This window comes from Panthera leo, chromosome B3 (genome assembly GCF_018350215.1).
Source record: "Panthera leo isolate Ple1 chromosome B3, P.leo_Ple1_pat1.1, whole genome shotgun sequence".
Taxonomy (NCBI): Eukaryota; Metazoa; Chordata; class Mammalia; order Carnivora; family Felidae; genus Panthera; species Panthera leo.
Genome location: NC_056684.1, coordinates 109,483,954 through 109,501,531, shown reverse-complemented (window position 1 = coordinate 109,501,531; position 17,578 = coordinate 109,483,954). Strand labels below are relative to the sequence as shown.

At 39.5% G+C, this 17,578-nt stretch overlaps 1 protein-coding gene across 4 annotated transcripts in view; it reads left to right on the top strand.

The window, feature by feature from the left end:
* Nucleotides 1–3,417: 3,417 nt before the first annotated feature.
* WDR89 (WD repeat domain 89) overlaps nt 3,418–17,578 on the top strand; it is a 35,698-nt gene continuing 21,537 nt past the window's right edge. Inside the window, exons 1-2 of one of the 4 annotated variants that reach the window (XR_006203875.1) lie at nt 3,418–3,495; nt 14,842–14,877. The gene's annotated coding sequence lies outside the window, so the exon portion shown is untranslated. Of the gene's footprint in view, nt 3,496–9,216; nt 9,249–14,841; nt 14,878–15,005; nt 16,186–17,578 lie in introns of those variants that run through there. The other 3 variants (XR_006203876.1, XM_042943453.1, XM_042943454.1) reach the window with 3 other exon arrangements.

Here is a 17,578-nt window from a genome sequence, read left to right as displayed (position 1 = left end):
ATATTTCCTAATGGTTCTATGTCTTTGGTTGAGCCTTGGTATAGTGATTGAACATAAGTATTTCTAAGTATTATGCATAATTTGGACTTTGTATTTAAAAAATTTTTTAACTTATTTATTTTGAGAGAGAGAGAGCCCAAGCAGGGGAGGGAGGAGCAGCGACAGAGGGAGAGAGAGAATCCCAAGCAGGCTCCATGCCATCAGTGCAGAGCCTGATGTGGGGCTTGAACTCACAAACTGTGAGATCATGACCTGAGCTGAGATCAAGAGTCATGGATGCTTAACCGACGGAGCCACCCAGGTGCCCCTGGACTTTGTATTTTAATAGCAAATACAAATATTTTTGTGTGTATATAGGAGAGTGTCTGTGGGGTTATACACATATACATGTTCTTTTTTTGAGTAGGCCTGACCTTGGGCTCCCATGTCCTTCCTTATAATGTCCGATTCTAGTAAGAATGCTAAGTCAGTTTAACCATATCTGCCTGGGTTCCTCGCCTTCACTATCCCCCAGGTGAGGTCTGATTACCCTAGCCTGTTTTTAGCAAGAACACTGCTGATTCAATCTAGCAATAATCCTCCACACCCCAATGTTTCTTCTTCATAATTTTCCATCCACTGACCTCCACACCCTGCTCACTGGCTATAAATTCCTACTTATGCATTCAGAGTTGAGCTCAATTCTCTCCCATATTATAAAACCCCACCACAATAGCCCCCCGCGAATAAAGTATGTCTTCCTGTCTTTAATAGTATCGTGAATAATTTTTTCTTTAACACTTCCAGACTATTTTGATCACATAATTCCCAGTAAAAAAATTTTTTTACCATTCATTCCAAACTGGATAAGCTAGATTTCAAGAAGTCTATACTGTTCTATCATGTGCACAATTTTTTAAGAGACAAAAATGGAAAGAAAAAAGTTGAGATTAAAAAGTAAATACAAACAGGTAGTAGTATTCTCTTCCTGCACCTCAAGACTTCTCTTGCATTTATCTCACTTTGAGGCCACTGTTTAACCTACTTCCCATATAGACACTATATAAAAAGGATTCCGAGGTTCACATCTTAAAAGGCAGTAATGGCACCTGTTTCAATTTCTATTCTTACATTCTCAACAAATGATTTAAGCTTTTTCTTTTTAAGTGGGACACTCTGGGAGCTTCCCAAAGAGTGAGCACTTAGGACAGTTAATACAGATTAGCCAAATGTGCTCATGATTCAGTCACTCAGTTGACTCATCACTCAGTTAAACACTGCTCCTCACCACAGTAGTAGTCTTGACACCTGCAGTTCTTAATGTTTTTTATTCTTGGTCATCTGAATTTCATTTATATCCCAAATGTGAACCATTAATTTGAATTAGGAGGCAGGGGCACCTGGGTCGCTCAGTCGGTTTAGCGTCTGACTGCTGATATTGGCTCAGGTCATGATCCCACAGTCGTGAGACTGAGCCTTGTGTCGAACTCCATGCTTAGTGTGGAGCCTGCCTGGGATTCTGTCTTTCTCTCTCTGCCCCTCCCTCACTCACACATGCTCTCTCTCTCTCTCTCTCCTAAAATACATAATAAACTTAAAAGTAATAAATTAGGAGGCAAAAGGAGAAATAACACTAAAATGCTAGATAATGGAAAGCATTAAAACTTATAATTCTGAATTTTTGCCTCAGGGTAACTTTTATATTCACAGATTTCACTTAGTACATGATATAGAGTATTAAAAGGAGAAATGTTGATTACACTCAGTTTGGCTCTTCATTTATTGTGAATAAAAAGAAATATTATCTTCCATGGTGTATTTACAAACAATCTGATACTCTTGGTCATTTAGAAACAAGACACAAAAAAATGATAAAAATAATTTGATTTTTTTAAAACAAAAATGTAATAATTCCAAACATCAGTCATAAAAGCAGTTTTTGCTTGGCTTTAAAATGTACTTCACTTTAAATCCAGAATGTGGAACTATTATACATCATAAAATCGTGTTTTTTTCTTACACGAATTAAACACTTCATATTACCTATTAATTAGGGTAAAAAATGTCGAAAGGGAAAAGGCCACTCAGGAGAAGTTTTTGGTATTTATACATTGATTTTTACTTTTGCCAAACACAAAAGTGATGTAGGGCCAAATGGGCCCAGGGAAGTGAAAGTTCATGATTCAATAAATTTAGCGAAACCCTGCCTTAAACCAACATAATGTTTCCATAAAGATTGAAAATGGACTTCATAACGCAATCTTGAATAATGCACAATGCGTGTAACCTTCTGAGATTGGTCATGCTTAACATTTTAAACTACAGCACTATTTTCCTGTCATGACGGCAGCCTGTTCTTCTTGTCCTATCAACACTTGATTTATGTGAGCAGCTGCTACCCACACCGAAACAGTATATATAATTGCCAAATTTAGGGTACTTTTCAAATATTCGCGAATGTAGACTAATATGAAAATCAAAGACCGTTTTGTGGCAATGGCAAAATTTTTACAAACCAACAATCTTACTATTCACCTAATACGGTATTTACGAACATCTAGCACAGCGTCCAAGCACAAGCCGTAAAATGTTTCAAACACTACTATTTATCTTTACAACACACATCAAGTCTTTTCAGTTTCTCTAAGTGTCTTTCAGCTTTAACGGTGCTGATCAGTGAAAAGATAAAAAGCACAACGGAACACATCAAAACCACAGTAAACGTCAGCGGGTGTTAATCATAAGGAAGAACCTAGCAGCAACAACCACATTTAAAGCGACAGAACTTGAGCGTCCGGGACTACAAATCCTAGAGTTCCTTGGGGCGGAGGCAGAGCTACTTTCAAATTGATAGCTCTTTCGGCCAATGACACAGCCGACGCAAAAGGTGCAAAAGAGTAGTTTCTTTGCGTTCAAACACTGAAGTCATACTTAGAAGTTATGAGAGTACGTGGGTATTTCAGGACCCTAACTATTAAGTATTTCTTACTCACAGTAAAATCTTCGTAGTCATTGTAACAATTTCTCTACCTGAATTTGGCTCAGTGGAAGTTACAGCATCCAAAAGAAGGAAGGAAGTCACGTTGCCCAAAGTCATTTGAATGGCTCAGTCGCCCGAAAAAGAGGCGGAAACCGCTTTATTCTTGCCCTTTATTGGCCACGCAGCCAGGAGGCGTAAACCGTCACAACCAATGAATCGTTGAAACTTCCGTTAACGTAGCGTAAAAGGGGCGGTACCGTGCGGGACTATACGTAAACCGAGTTTACTCAGGCGCAGTCGTCCTGTTTTCGCCCAATCCGGAGAGAGGCTGGCCCCTGGCACTTCGTTGCCCCTCCCCCCTCCTCTTACGCTTCCCCGTAGCTATGGCCCGCCTCTCTGCTGCTGACCAATGCTCTGCATTTTCCTTTGCGCATTTACCCTATCGGAGACGTAGGGGGTGGAGTTCCGGTCGTAACGCTGTGCGCCTTGACAGACCTCGCGTTTCCTCCCGCGCCGGTTGAGGGCTTGCAGTTGAGGTATATTTCACGGGGTCCGGTTGGGCTCGTTGACGGGCAGGTCTCTGACGGACGGCGACGGTGTGGGTTGAGCCTAGAAAGCCGCAGTCGCTGATTCTGTAGCTCGAGGAGTTCTGAGGGAAGTGGGGAGGGCCTGGGAGGAGAGAGACACGTGTTGAAACTTCTGGTGCGGGGTGGGAGCCCCTGGACCACACCCGTGCTGTCCCTGCTCCGCGTCCTTAACGCGGGTTAGGTTTTGGGATCGCTGGCCCCAGCGTCTCCTGTAGGTTATCTTTCGGTAAAAGCGAAGCGCCGTTCACCAAGTGTTCAAGAAAGGGTACCCAGGGCCTGTTTTTATTTTTCTCCTGTGCCTCGCTCTTTTCTTACCTCTCGAGTTTGTTAATTTTCGAGGTCGGAAAGCAAATTTTAATTTGGGAAGAGCTGTCCTGTAACATATAACACAGACTGTGAGACCAGCTATGTTAAGCACTGTGCGTGTATTATCTCATATAATCCACACAGCAATCTAAGGGGTAGTAGTATTCCTGTTCTCATTTTCACGCGAAGGAGCAGACTGCTTAGTAACTCGTCCACATGTTTTCTTCAGCCCGTCTCTTGACAAACTTGAGTGTGGCATTCGGTTTGCGAGGACATAAAATTAAAACATGCTGTTGTAAAATGTTGCTTCTGTTTTCTTTCCGAGCTTGAAGTTATTTCAGAAGCCAGTGCAACATACCCATAGGTATATTGATATTATCGATGTAAGAGATCATTTGGTAAAAGATCTTGGACTAGGAGCTGTTTCCACCTTTTCAGCCGCATCTTCCTCAACTGCAGAATTGAAATCAATACCAGACATGACTACTACCTAGAGTTGTAAGGACCAAATTAGAGACTGGATATAATATATAAATTACTGATGTTAAGTTTCTATGTCTTTCTGCTTTTCAGATTCTTTCCTGTGGAGGCCAGACTAGCATTAAATAGCATAGATTTTTTTGATAGATATTTTTATATATGTATTTTTATATATTCCGTATGTATAAAGCAGTGGTAATATGCAGCCTGCTATCACGTAAGCGTGAACTACCTCTTTTTTTTTTTTTTTTAAGATTCCCCCCCCCCCCTCCCCATTTAGTCTGCTGTTTTCAATCCCACTGAACCCTCAGCCTTCATAAATCATTTAGGTAGCACTTGATTAGGAATGGGAAGAGCATTGAGAGAGACCAGGATGCTTTCAACCAGATTTTCCATCATCTGTTGTCTGGCTTGATGAGTAACACTTGCATTGCGAGGTGTCCATGATGTTCTTCATCATCAACAAAGGATGACCGTGGCAGAGGCTTTGGTTGCATGGCTTCCAGCACTGTAGGCTTTAATAACCCCTGCTTGAAGAGATTCCACCAGTGTCTCTCTTGATCGACTTCACAAACATTTATCAGCTTATTCATTTAACGTTTGTTTTGAAAGAGAAGGTGCGGGGGAGGGGCAGAGGGAGAGAGAATCCCAAGCAGGCTCCGTGCTGGCAGCGCAGAGCCAGACTTAGGGCTCGAGCTCACCAACCGTGAGATCATGACCTGAGCCAAAATCGAGTCAGACGCTTAACCGACTGAGCCACCGAGGCACCCCCATTTATCAGCTTATTGAGGATATGATAAAGCATATGACCTAACAGCCAGATGGAAGAGATGCATAGAGCAAGGTGTGCAGAAAGGGTGCGAAGCTTCCATGCCCTTTCTAGGTGTATTACTGTCTCCAGTCTTCTCATGGTCACCAGTCTGGAAACTCCAAAATTCGTCTTAAGCCTGTATGGCCCCTCTTACCTATTTATTCAGGGTTCAGGACAGTGTTTCCTATAAATGCAAGTGTGTTACTCATCTGGTTTGTATTCTACCTTGGATGGGCATAGATAGCATAAAGTGAAAATAGCTCAGCTCACATAACTACTTTTCTCAGTGCCAGTTCCTCCTGGAAGATCTGAGCAGAAGATTCATTTCCTTGCCCTTTTCAGCTTCTTGTGGCTGCTTATTACTTGGGCTTATGGTGCCTTCATCTTCCAAGCACGGAACTCCAATCTCTGCTTCCATCATCACGCTGTCTTCTGTGGTCAAATCTTCCTCTGCCTTCCTCTTATGAGGGCACTTGTGCTTACATTTAGGTTCACCTAGATAATCCAAAATAATCTCTCCATCCCAAGATCTTAGTTACAGAACTCTTTATGTATGGAACCATTTATAGGAATCAGGTTTTGGGTATCTTTGAGGGCCATCTTTTAGGTTTACTACAAAGGATATAAAGAAGGGTAAAACATCCTATTCTAGTGTGGCTTAAAGTCTAACAGGATGTGCTATAAGGGGGGGAAAAAGACTTCCAGATTGCTGTGAAATGAACTAAGTTCATTTCACATAGGTTGGTACTTCTCCAACTTTTCCTCGGGAAAATAGTGGTAAATGAATATTCCAGTGATAGCTGAACACAAAGCCTGCATTAACAACTTCAAAGAATGAAATTTCTTTGAATTTTACTCTTCTATTTTAAAAACTCATGGATTTTTGTATTCCACTTCATAATATGCCGTGTTTGATATTCTTCTGAATTAGTTGCCACATCATAACTTTGCTATTCTAGGGATTTAGACTTTTGTGGCTTATAATAGCCAGTTTACTCTAGTCATTGATGTGTCCTCCGGTTTAAGAAGCATGACCTCAGATGATGGGGATTCATTGTAAGGAAGCCATTTAAGCAACCCGGTAACTACTCTGGGTCCCATTGTTCCTATGGCTAGAATGTGCACTCGGCTTCATGGAGAACTGGAGTGACAGTCCCTCATCATTGATACTCTCCAATTCCCCCAGCAAGACAGCAGCTCTGATGACTTTAGGTTTTGGTCATACCTTCAGAAGAAGATAGCCCAACTGTTGCTCTTGTGTCTGCTTAGGAATCATAATTAGGAGACAGGATCTTATGAGTCAGGTTTGTTACCATTCAGTATGAATGAAGATGAAAAAGAGCCCAGCTCTGAGTAGGCATTCATTACGTAAGAACTATTCAGTAAAGATCTCTGTGCCTTGTGTATGGAGTTGGAAGGAGAAGCACGTGTGGGCCATCTATATGGGCAAGGCCTGGAAGTGACCTACATTACTTTTTCACATGTTGCTTGGGCTAGAACTCTGATACAAAGTGACACCTAATGTCTAGTTGTGTGCCTCACTAGTGGTCTGCTGATGAATTAGTCTCTGCTATGATACTTAGCTGCTTAAGATTTGTTCTCAGCCCGCAGCGTTTAGTTTCTTCACCCTGTGAACTCTCCATGGCAGCCACGTGTCTCTAGACAACCTTATTGGACAAAGTACTTTTTTTTTTTTTAATTTTTTTTTCCAACGTTTATTTATTTTTGAGACAGAGAGAGACAGAGCACGAAAAGGGGAGGGGCAGAGAGAGAGGGAGACACAGAATCCGAAGCAGGCTGCAGGCTCTGAGCGGTCAGCACAGAGCCCGACGCGGGGCTCGAACTCACGGGCTGTGAGATCATGACCTGAGCCGAAGTCGGACGCTTAACTGACCAAGCCACCCAGGCGCCCCGACAAAGTACTTTTTAAGCTGGCCCCATACCAATGCTATCGTAGGTCCGCAGGAAAAAGCTTCATATCCTTTGCCCTGACAAAGTCTAGATGTACAGACCAATAACCATGTAATGCAGCCATTTTCTTTTGTTCTCTGAGGAGGTAGCCAGCCACAGTCTTAGACTTTGCCAAGTGTGGATTCTATATCCATAGTCTACAGGGGACCAGATCAAGGTCTGAGTTTGAGCTACTCATGCTTGGGTAAAATGGGAACAAGGAAAGAATTCCACAATATTTTTTCACAAATAACCTCTAAAGAAATTCTTTTTTAAGCATTTTCACTTTGGTGATTGTATTCCCTGAAAATGGATGTCAAGCTAGTGGTTGCAAAACTAGTTTTAGGTCATCTTCTTTGCGAGTCCAATGCGTGTCACCTGACTTAGGGATGTGAGGGTATAGTATACAGTTTATAGGCTAGAAAAAAAAATTTTTTAATGTCTATTTTTGAAGAAGAGAGAGAGAGACAGAGTGTGGGCAGGGAGGGTCAGAGAGGGAGACACAGAATGTGAAATTGGCCCAGGCTCTAAGTTGTCAGCACAGAGCCCGACTTAAGACCAGAACTCAAAAACTATGAGATCATGACCTGAGCTGAAGTCTGATGCCCCAGGCACGTAGGCTATGAAATTTTTATTTTTTGTACAAAGTACAGTTTATTGGGCATTTTCCTGATGACTAATTACGTAACTGATGTTTTAAAAAATTCTCCTAGTAGGGCACTGAGTGACTCAGTTGGTTAAGCATCCAACTTCGTCATGATCTCATGGTTCGTGAATTCGAACCCTACATTGGGCTCTCTGCTGTTAGCACAGAGCCCACTTTGGATCCTCTGTCCCTCTGTCTCTCTGCCCCTCCCCCATTTGTACTATCTCTCTCTCTCTCTCTCAAAAATAAAAAGAATTAAAAGAGAATTATCCCAGTAATCCATTTTAAGTAATTTCACTTGTTGAATGTTCCTATTTGGTTCCCCAGCCCTTTCTGTGCCTTGGTTTGGTAATAATCAAATCTAGGTGAACTATCTTTGAAACTGATCATCTCTGGGAAGCTAGCATTTCTCAGAAAATAAAGACTTCCTTGGGTTTCCCAATCATCAAACAGAATCATTTGATTTTATAAGTTGCCTTATTTGGTTTAGAAGAAACTTAAATGATTGAGGTAAATGGTGGTTAGAAGTGATTTTTGGTTTTTACTCTTGAAAAATAGTACTATTTCAGGGTCACATTATTTCCCACTTAAGCATTTAAAATTGGATTCACTTAGTGTTTTTTTATTAAGTTTTTTATTTTAATTCCAGTATAGTTAACAGTGTTATATTAGTTTCAGGTGTACAGTGTGCTGATTCAACAATTCTATACCCGGTGCTCATCACGATACGTGTGTGGATTTTTCTAACTTTAAATGCAATTTGTTTTCTTGGATTTCAAGTCCATTTTGGCTGAGTTAACTGGTTCATCATTTCAGCTAGATATATTGTACATCATAAAACAAGATCTTTAGCAAAACTCTTAACATTTTAAGGATCATAACCTTCATTATGTGTTCTTTATTATTTTCCAAATTTTCTTGCCTAAGCATTAATTGTCATGAAACAACTTGAAAATCATAAGCATAAAGTTGTTGGCAGCATGATGTGATAGAAGAAGCACATGGAGTCAGAGATCTTTCTATTGGGGTGCCTGAGGGGCTCAGTCGGTTAAGTGTCTGACTGCGGTTCAGGTCATGATCTCACAGTTCGTGATTTCGAGCCCTGCATTGGGCTGTCTGCTGTCAGCACAGAGCTCACTTCAGAACCTCTCTCCCCCTCTCTTTCTGCCCCTCCCCATCTCTCTCTCTCTCTCTCTCTCTCAAAATAAATAAATAAACTTGAAAAAAAAAAAGCTCTGGGGCACTTGGGTGGCTCAGTCAGTTAAGCGTCCAACTTCAGCTCAGGTCGTGATCTCACAGTTTGTGGGTTCGAGCCCTGCGTTGGGTTCTGTGCTGACAGCTCGGAGCCTGGAGCCTGCTTCGGATTCTTTGTTTCCCTCTCTCTTTCTGCCCCTTTCCCACTCACACTCTGTGTCTCTCTCTCTCAAAAATAAATAAACATTTAAAATTAAAAAAAAAAAAAAAAAAAAAAAAAGAGGGGCGCCTGGGTGGCTCAGTCGGTTGAGCGTCCGACTTCGGCTCAGGTCACGATCTTGCAGTCAGTGAGTTCGAGCCCCGCGTCAGGCTCTGGGCTGATGGCTCAGAGCCTGGAGCCTGCTTCCGATTCTGTGTCTCCCTCTCTCTCTGCCCCTCCCCCGTTCATGCTCTGTCTCTCTCTGTCTCAAAAATAAATAAATGTTAAAAAAAATTTTTTTTTAAAAATTAAAAAAAAAAAGAAAGAAAAAGCTCTTTTTATCTAGACCATACAAAATGTTTAACTTTGCTGAACTTTAATTTACTTATTTGTAAGTATAATACTACTACTTGTCTTACTTAACTCTCACAATTGTGAGAATCTGATGAAATGACAAATACTGTAGTCCTTCGCAAAATGTGATTCTTTTATTAAGATCATATTAAGTATTTACTGTACTTTTTTTAAGTAGGCTCTATTCCCAACATGGAGCCCAACATAGGACTTGACCTCACGACCCTGAAATCAAGGCCTGAGATCAAGAGTTGGACTTAGCTGACTGAGCCACCTAGATGCCCTCTTTTGTACTTTTAAAGGGTTCAAATTTATCATTAATTCTGTTGTGAGCTCCACTAGTTAATGTGATTTTTTTTTTTTAGAGCTCTACCACAGTTTTTTTGCCTCTTCATATGTTGAATGGACCAAGAAATGATAAAAATCCTGTTGAGCAAGTCTCTTAAGTTAATGTTAACGAATAGTAGTCTCCAAATGTCATTTGCTAACAATATCGTTTCATAGGAAATTTTTTTAATATTTATTTTTTTATTTTTGAGAGAGAGAGGGAGAGAGTGCACACATGCGAGCAGGGGAGGGACAGAGAGAGAGGAAGACAGGATCCAAAGTGGGCTCTGTGCTAACAGCAGAGAGCCCAGTGCAGGCCTCAAACTCATGAACCATGAGATCATGACCTGAGCCAAAGTCAGATGCCTAAACAACTGAGTCACAGGTATCCCAGTCTCACATGAAAATTAAAAGAAACCTCTTCTTTCAAAGACTAGTAAGCTTAGTGTGCCATTATAACTAAAACTGATAATTTATATTACTTCACTTATCATGTCAGTTAATATTTCTTTTACATTTTCCTTAGTGTTAGTGTGGATGCTGAGATAGGTGATGACTCTGTTCTCTTTGTGGGCATTCTTCGTGATCATTGTTATGATTACTTTTTATTGTCTTTTTTTAAAAAAAAATTCACCATTCCTTGAATTATAGCAGAGCTAGCGGTTAAGAGCACAGATTTTTAAGCCAAACTGCCTGAATTGAGCACTGACTGCAATTAGTAGCTCTATAATCTTGGGCTGTTTATATGTAACCCTTCTGCGTTTCAGTTATCTGTCCATGAAATGGGATAATTGCAAGTACTTCATAGGCTGTTCTGAGAATTACATGAGTAAATATTTGTGCAGTGCTTAAAACAGTGCCTGACAAACCTGATTAAATATCTTTCTCTGATTTTATTCCATATCATTCATCAAGTAGGAATGTGAAATAATAGCTAGGAGAGAAAAAGCTCTAGGTCGAGGCTTATGTGTTAAATTTACTATATCTTATAGCATATATAGATTTTAAATCTTTTTTTAAGCTTGTGAATACTTGGAAATTTGCATGTCCAGACAACTAAAAGTTATGCTGAACTTCACATCATTTGATACTGCTTTTTATCTTAAATTTTTGCTGGTATTAAGACTTTCCACATGTGTATGCTTTAAACATTTTAACTGTATGTTGCTTGGTTATATAAATGATATTGATTCATTTAGTGCAGATGAGAATTATAATAACAACCTTACATTTGAATGGCCATTTAAAAATGCTTTGTAGAACATGTCTTTTATATCATTTGGGGGTCAGCGTAAGAAAGCATTTAAGAGTGTGGGCTCTAAAATCAGATTTCAGTTCCAGTCCCTGCTATGCATTTGTGAACCATGTGATCTTTGGCAAATCACCTGCCTTTTCTAAGCCCCACTTTTCTAATTATGGGTAAATAAGATACTTACTGTATAGGGCTGTCCCCAGGATTAAATGAGATATAATGCATAGAAAGCATTCAGAATAGTACCTTGGATACAACAAGAGTTCAATATATCTTAGTTACTATTAATATCATTGATGGATACAAAAGAGCCAGTAAGAAGAATAAGTGGAAGTGTGAGAAAACCAAGATTCAGAGTAGATTCAGTGATTTACTAAAGGTCATGTGCAAAAAAAAAAAAAAAAAACAAAAACCCACAAAACAAAACAAACGAAAACATGCTCCCTCACTTCTAGGGCAGGTCTTTTCCCGTAACCCCTTTTCAGCTCACTCATATCAACCAAGTCCACCAGAAAGACATGTTCCTTTATTTCCCACTGTGTTTCCAATTCTTGGCCACTTGTCAGGATATTTTCATCTTGGTTCTCATTCAATCAGAGTCTTTCCCTTTCTTCGTGAATCCTTCAGCCCTGTGTTACTTGGGCTTTTAAGTTGTTACCATGCATGACAGGCATCTATTTTCAGGAAAGGAAGAAAGGAGATATTGAAGCTAAATTTTTTGTAATGGTTAGGTTTTTTAAACTTGTGATTCCATTAGCCTATCATTTATTTGTATTTAATGTAGCACTGAATTATTTTTACAAAGCTACTTTATTCCCTCTAAATTCTCCCCTCTTTTATCCCCCTGAGATTGTAAAATCAAATTGAACTTTTTCTTAGGAATTAAGAAAGGAGTTTGAGAATCACACAAATCCCTTGAGCCATTCTAAAAATAGGAAGAATACAATTTATGAATCATTGGGTTATTTTGGAAATCTTGAATTATTAAAATGTGGATGTATCTCTTTTTGGCATCAAAAACGTATGTATATAAGCAAAGCACATAGTATTTACTGCATTATTCTGGAAATTTGAGGTAATTTGATCCTATAACTCATTTCGTGCAAGAATAGCATTTTGAACATAGTTTAATTCCAGAATTTGAGTATATAGGAATATCTATTAAATTACATTCACACCAGCAGGTGTTTATTGAATGCTTTCTGCTTCTAGGGTACTATGTGCGATGGTAAAGTGATATTCCCAAATCCCAAGCCTTTTCTTAGCTTCCTCAGTTCTCCCTTCATGGTGTTTTCTGTAACTTTATAGGTTGAGATGAATTGATCTCAAAGCTGTGGTTATGGGTATCATGGATGTCAGTGTTGATACTGTTTGATTTATTTCTTTTTCCTTATTTCTTTGCTTTCTCCAGAAAAGGGATGGCTGCCTCTGTGGCTTGTGTGTGTGTGTGTGTGTGTGTGTGTGTGTGTCCTACCTTTGTTGTTGTTTCACATATCTGTGTAGTTCCTTACCCTTGCCTCTTTGTCCTCTATGGATTGTGTTTTGTGTGTGTTTGTATTTTTATATACCTCTCACAGGAAGTAGGATTTTGTGAGGTAGGCTATAGAGTTAGCCTCAGGCTGGTAGAGGATTGATACTAGAGAATTGGAAAACATGGTTCATGTCCTTAAGAGATATATACTCTATAGTACACAGAAACGAATATAAATATGTAAAGCAGCTAGGGATAAATAACACTTCAATATATTTGGTATGCGATTACTGCTATGTAAATAACAGACAATATTTTGGCATTCAGAGTAAGTATAAACCTACTTTAGGCTAGGTTAAGAAAAATGTGGTACTGGTAGAATCTGAGCTAGATCTTGAAGCATGGGTATGACCTAGATAACTCAAGAAAACAATATAGGATTCTTGGAGAGAATGGCAACCTTTTTTGCAGTTTTATTATTGTAGGGAAGATATTTTACCCGTTAAAATATTGATATGTCTGGGGCTGCTGTAAAATACAGCATGTGATTCACAAGTTCAAATGACTGCAGCCCATGCAAAAACAAAAGAATGTATATGTCACTTTATAAAAATTAAGTAGTTTTAGGTACTTAAAAAATGTTTGTGGCATCGCATGTTTACTTTTATTTTCCACTTTGTGTCATGCTGAATGTCAGTGTTTTTTACAACATGAAAATAATTTCTAAGAACAACGTTTTTTTATATGATCTTACTCTCATAGGAAGTAAAATTTGTCCTATTCTTGCCATCTTTTTCCAGGAATTAGAGGTTAAATTGAGTATTTCCTGTCCTGTGTGTGTGTCAGGGGTGTAGAGAAAACATATTTCAGTTGCAGATGAGGGGTAATGAAAACTGGATAAAAAATGGAGGATAATGGCAGGGTGAACAGTGATGAGATAGATGTGAAGGGCGATTTTCAAGGGAGGCTTTTTTAGTTCCTTGAGTCTTGTCCTTTGACTTTCTTTAATCAAAGATGATTCTGTGATGTTGAGCCTAGGTGGCTGAGAATACCATATCGTTAACAGAGATGAAGAATACAGGTGTTTGAGTTATATTTTGGGTATATTTAATTTGGAGTTTTGGCAGCATGTTCAGGGGTAGAGGTCTAGGCCAACATTAGAGCTATGGGGTTGGAATTTTGGAGAGAGATCAGGGTTGAAGATAAAATCCAGGAGTTTACATAGAGGTGATAATTTACGTTGCATGGGGAAGAGAGGAAAGAACAAGTAAGGAAATTCAATCTCACTTGTCATGATTAACAACAGAAATTTGAATAATTACTAATAAGTTATAGCATCTTTCTCTTTAGACTGTAGTTAAGTCCTTAATGATATATATTTTTTTCCGTTCTCTAATTTTTGGACCTCTTGCTAGAGGGCAGTAGTAGTTAATTCCAAGGGCAAGGAAAGCAAGTATTAAAAGAGTTTGATGGCTTAAGTCTAAGCTAAACATATTCCTGTGTTTCCTAAACTTACATTCGACAGTACATTATTTTCAGTCCTTTTTATCCTTCACATCAGATCTGTTAAGTGTGAAATCTTTTTTCTCTTAATATCCGGCTTTTGCAGGATGGTTCAAGAATTATGCCTTTTGTTGGTTATCTCTGATATCAGGATCTTTCAATATGTTCAGAAGAGAGGAAATGAGTTTAGAATTTAACTACATTCTGATCTTCCCATGATATGGCACAATGTAGTTAGGAGATCTCATCTGTTCTACTGTAACTTTACACAAGTATAAGACTATAAATAGTTATGTTCAGGGTTTTGCCATTATTTTGATTTCATTTCAGCAGATCCCTTTTGGACATTCACCCAATTTGGAGTATTAAATAGTGAATCTACCTTAAAATGTAAAGGAAAGTGTCAATCTATAAATATTTATAAGATATTGTCTGATTGTGTGAGATACATTGACATGATTGTAAGATATCCAGTGTCGGAATAACACTGGTTAACAGTGGAAACTTAAAGAATTATTAATATGTTAAAGTATCTTTCTGTTTGGAGACTTTTTTGGGGAACATTTCATTTTGTGAATTCACCTTAGAAGTATCTAGTCTTTCTCACTCTCCTGCCCCGTGTGTGCACATGCACAGGCACGCCCGTATGTCTATGCATTTTCACTTCAATCTCAGTTGTCATGATTAACAGCAGGGGTGTGTGTGTATTTGTTTACTTATACACAGTAGAATTTATATCTGATAGTGTACTCTGCAGGTTTGTTATTTGACACTATTGTATTTCTTTGAAATTTTCTTCTAGGGGCGCCTGGGTAGCTCAGTCGGTTGAGCGTCTGACTTCAGCTCAGGTCACGATCTCGCGGTCTGTGAGTTCGAGCCCCGGGTCAGGCTCTGGGCTGATGGCTCAGAGCCTGGAGCCTGCTTCGGATTCTGTGTCTCCCTCTCTCTCTGCCCCTCCCCCGTTCATGCTCCGTCTCTCTCTGTCTCAAAAATAAATAAATGAAAAAAAAAAAAAGAAATTTTCTTCTAGGTCACTTACTGGTCTTCTTCTGTATCAGGCATCATTCTGAGCATTTAGGATGTAGTAATTAAGTTATTCTTTTTAACAACCCTCTGAGGTTGCAACTGTTACCCCTGTTTGAAGAATAGGAAGCTGAAAGACATATCTTGTGACACCAGGATTTGAACCCGAGCATATACCCGTTCTCTTAAACTACCATGCAAGGCCTATTTCTCTAAGCCTCAGTCTCCTAGTCTAAAAAGCAGTAATAAACAGACCTATCTTTTAGGGTTTTGGGTAGGGTTAAATGAAGCAATGCATGTGAAGAGGCCGATGCTGGATCTAGATATTAATGATCAGTTACTATTAGCTGTTGGTTGGCCACTTTTCTGATTTTCCTCTGGTGCTTTTGTTCTTTGTCTCCCTTGTAGTTTATTCTTCGTCGGCCCGTTCTTTAAACAATGGTATTCTAGAGTTCCACTTTTGACCTGCTATTTTATAGCATTCTGCATAATTTCCCTTCAGAAGGTTTATCCACTTTCCTAGTTTTTAACTACTGCCTACTACCTGTAATCTGATGACCCAATTCCATACATTGCCGCCAAGCTATAGCCTGTTGTATCCAAATGTCTGCTGTACATCCACCTTTGGGCATCCCCACGTGTCCCTTGCACTTGATGTGGATAAAACTGGAAAATTTTTAATGTAAAATGGAACTGAAGGATATGAAGTGGAGAACCTCACACATGCACCCGCAGAAAATGGAACTCAAAAGACCGAGACTGACTTCTCACAAATAATCTGATTTATAGAGGGTTGAAATTTATCCTCTGACCAATGAGCATCCACCAAGAATGTCTTCCATCTTCAAGCCAGTGAACTTGCTGCTTGGCCCCTTGCTGGTCTTTCCCCTCTTACACTCCTTGCCCATAAAAGCAACTCAAGTAAAACCTTCAGCGGACTCCCTACAGCTCACTGAAGTTTGAATGTCCCAAGTTGTAGTTCCTCTACTATTCCTGAATAAACTCAGTTTCTGGCAACTTGACTTTGCCTTAGTTTATCTCTCTTCTCTTAGGTAGACATTACATAGTATCAAAGTGAGATCTGAAGAAGGTGATCACCAGGAACACCAACCTCCAGAAATAAGTGAGTTTCCTGCACTTGAGCCCTTTGCACTCATAGCTTGTGCAAGTCAAGGTAGCTTTCAGTTTGGTAAGTTTGCTCTCAGGTCTTGAGGTGCCTCCTTTGGTGGAGCTCTCTGACTTTATTTGGGATCTGGAGATGGGTGGATTGTCCTTCTGGTATGTACTCTTTTATTTCTGATAATGGGATCCGAGTCATCTGAATTTTCTAAGGGTGGCCCCCCTTGGGGAACCCTCGCTGGTTTTATGTTAAAAAATTACAGCCCTTCCTCACACACATGTTTGACTAAACCAGTTTTACTAAGGATAACCTAGAACTCCAGTGACCATTATGTGGAAACTTTGATCTCCCCAAACTTACTTTTCTCTGAACTGATTTAGAAGACCATGTTTACAATACTAAACAATCCAAGTGGGATGGTTATTTTAATTGGTATCTGGAAGCTTCCAAATGTGTTCAGGATTCTAAAATTGCCTCCTTACAAAATACTGTTGCTAAATTAAAGCAAATAAATAACTAACAATGTGTAAGAAGAAAACACCGGAGGCCTGTTCCTGCTGCTAACCAAGGTCTTTCCTAACTTTACTATTCTACCTCCTCTATCTTCCTGTTTGCCTTCTCTTAACCCTTTACCCTCTCTCTAAACTTCCTTTCTTTCCTATTACTGAAACCTCATCCACTGATCTCATTAAAACCTTCCCTTTCAAAATTAAACCTGAGGATTCTAAACCACCCCAGATTTCCTACACTCCATGGACAAAGGCCAAAGTTAGGACTATAAGAATTTTCCCAAGGTAACTGTGGTCTCCATGCATTTGTTGAGGAATTCATTATTGAAAGTATAACTCGCCAAACTGCTCTTCCATTTCTTATCAGTTAGCCCACATGCGTATCAGAGAAGGTCAAAGTGTAGCAATGGATTAAAACTGCTGTTTGGGGAAATCCCAAACAATCTCTAGAGTTTAAACTAAACCAACCACCAACCCTTTTATATGATCAGGCTTGCAGACTGGACAAAAGGCTACATGAAGCCATTCCTAGGGCCTTCCCCAAACCCGTGGACTGGAACAAAATTCAGGCACACACTCAAAAGCCTACCAAATCTGTCCATGACTAATAAAGCAGACTCTACATCATTTTTTAAAATTCTGGACTTTCCATAGATGTTGAATCCATGCTGGTGGCTTTTAATTCCATGTTCATGAATGGCCTAAACAAGGACTTCTTCCTGTTGGTCAAAAGAACCCATATAGAACGGGAGACAGTGTGCATCCCTGACTTTGTCAATCTGGCTAATCAATTACTTGCACCCTAGAGGATGACACCAGAAAAAAAGACAACTAATATTTTGATTCTTTACCTTGGAAAGGTAACTTCCAAGGTTTCCAATATGGAA